A 2,388-nucleotide genomic window follows, 5' to 3' on the forward strand; every position below is an offset into this window, starting at 1 on the left:
TTACAAAAGGTAGGAATATAGGCCCAGAAAGGAAAGGTCAGACTCAGCATAGCAGAAACCCAGGGGGCAAACATGGAGTCCCAAAGGTCCATGTCAGGTATCTGGGGCTCACGAGATGGAATCCTTTGCACCCTAAAAAGGCTTAGGTGGCCCCACCCCCTCCAGCTCTTGTCCCCTGCAGCACACAAAGGTGCTCTCTTGGACTTGATCCATTCTTTGCATGTAGCTTCCCTCAGTTGACATATCATCGTTAAGACATCTCCAGCATCCTGGGGTCTCATTGCAACTTAAGCGTCACCTTCACATCTTTACACAGTGGCCTCTCGTGGCCCCTCTGGGGGATGCCTGACTCCGACACACTTTGCTTGGCCTCAACAGTCATTTGGAGTCCTTGTCCAAGCTTCCAACCTCCGTTCTCAACCACATGGGCAGCCCATTCTTTTCTGGTCTGAGATTCACGCTAACACCGGCTGCCAGTTTGCTGTCTTCTATACCCTGGGCATCTCCTTTATCAAATTCCTGAATGTTGCACTGACTTAGAGTTTGGCGTCCCCTACTCTTTCTGTTTATTCTGTCTTCCCACACTCTGTTTGGGCACTCTTTCTTGAATATCTACTATATGCTGTACTTGGCTTTAAGCATCTGAGACAGAACAATGAATATGTAAACCAAGTTCCTACATTTAATAAAGCATATCTTGTCATGAAAAAGGAAAATGTGCAAACAACACAGACAGCAGTGTAACATCTAGTAGCAACAGTGCCACACAGAAGGAGGGGGAGAAAAGGAAAACTTTTCCTTTTCTCAACAGGTAAAATGCTCACCCGCTGTGTAAGCCCGAGTCCCTGAGTTCAGATCACCAGGACCCGCATACAGCTGGATATGGTAGCGCAGGTCTGTAACCCTAGTGCTTCTGTGTGGAGATGGGATGCAGAGAAAAGTGGAAAGCCTGAAGGTCACCCATCCCCGGGTGTGCAGGGGCAAACAAAGAGAACCTGTCTCAAATAAGGTGGGAGGTAACGACTGACCCCTAAGACTCACTGGTAAGTGCACACATATGAACATATACACATGTATGCACACATGCGCACACAGATTTAAAGAGAAGAAGAAAAGTAATGATCTCCTTTATTAGAACAGATGATGTTGGGAGAGAGACAAGAGTTCTGGCTTGGAACTGGGAATACAACCTGCTAAGGGATTATAATGTCCTGGTAAGAGGCTATTTAACTATGCTGAACTCAATTCCTCCTTAGATTCATTCCCTTTTCAACCTCAGGGAAATATTCCTGGCTACTTCGTCTCTAAAAGCATTTGCTGCTGTCCAGACCCAGTGGCCTCTGCCACCCTCCTTATCTTGTTTTTATGATAGCTACTGTAATCTGCAGTAATAAAACTTGCTTTTTGGTTTTTCCTCCTCCTCCTCTTCCTTCTTTGTCTTCCTTTTTATTTTTTGCTATCCACCTGCCTATCTTGTTCACAGCTGTACCCTCTGTGCTCAGTGTGACACCTATTTCAGAGAAAGGGGTTTAAAGACTTGGCTGAGACAACACAGGGTAGAAAGTCTGGATGCTTTGGTTCATGTCTAGGTCAACTTTGTGCACTAGCTACATGGCTTTGTGAAAAATGTCTCTGTGATGGCAACTCAGTTTTATTACATTATTTTAAAGTATTGATATGCCTGCCTTAGAATTATATTTAATGCAGGATTTGTGTTGGTACTCAGAACTTCATCTGACTAACAACAATGGGAAGAGGCTTTCTGATACAGAATAAGCCTGAATCATTGCTGCTGCTACTACTACTGAGTATGGATAAAGTGGCCATGGGAAACCTAAGGTATTCTACATTCCTGCTGTGGGATCACTTGAGTGTTTAGTATTAGCTGCCCATTAGCTCAGCTCTATCCAGGAAAATCACTGGGAAGGAAGCAAAGGAATCTGCCTTCTGGACTGATGTAGCACCTGTTCTACCATGCAAACCACCCTGTCCTGCTATGGTACCATAAATTACTGTATTCAAGAGTTGACTGGTATCCAAGCATTTCTTTGCAAAGCCCCCAGAGACAGATATTTTACTGATGAAGCAAAGGACACTTGGACAAGCAGAAATGGGCAGGAAGAAAACAAAAGACTAGACCTCATCTGTTTCTATGTCTGACTGACTTTCTACTAAACTGTGGGCAAACCAACGGCAAACCTTTGGGTGTAATTAGTTTCCAGTGAGACTATTTGAAGAATGAACAGAAGAAAAAGAACCATATGGAACATCTACACATTAGAGTACTACGCTGTGGTAAAAAACAATGACTTCTCGAATTTTGCATGCAAATGAATGGAAATAGAAAACACTATCCTGAGTGAGGTAACCCAGACCCAAAAAGATGAA

Source organism: Microtus ochrogaster, chromosome 5 (genome assembly GCF_000317375.1).
Source record: "Microtus ochrogaster isolate Prairie Vole_2 chromosome 5, MicOch1.0, whole genome shotgun sequence".
NCBI classification, from domain to species: domain Eukaryota; kingdom Metazoa; phylum Chordata; class Mammalia; order Rodentia; family Cricetidae; genus Microtus; species Microtus ochrogaster.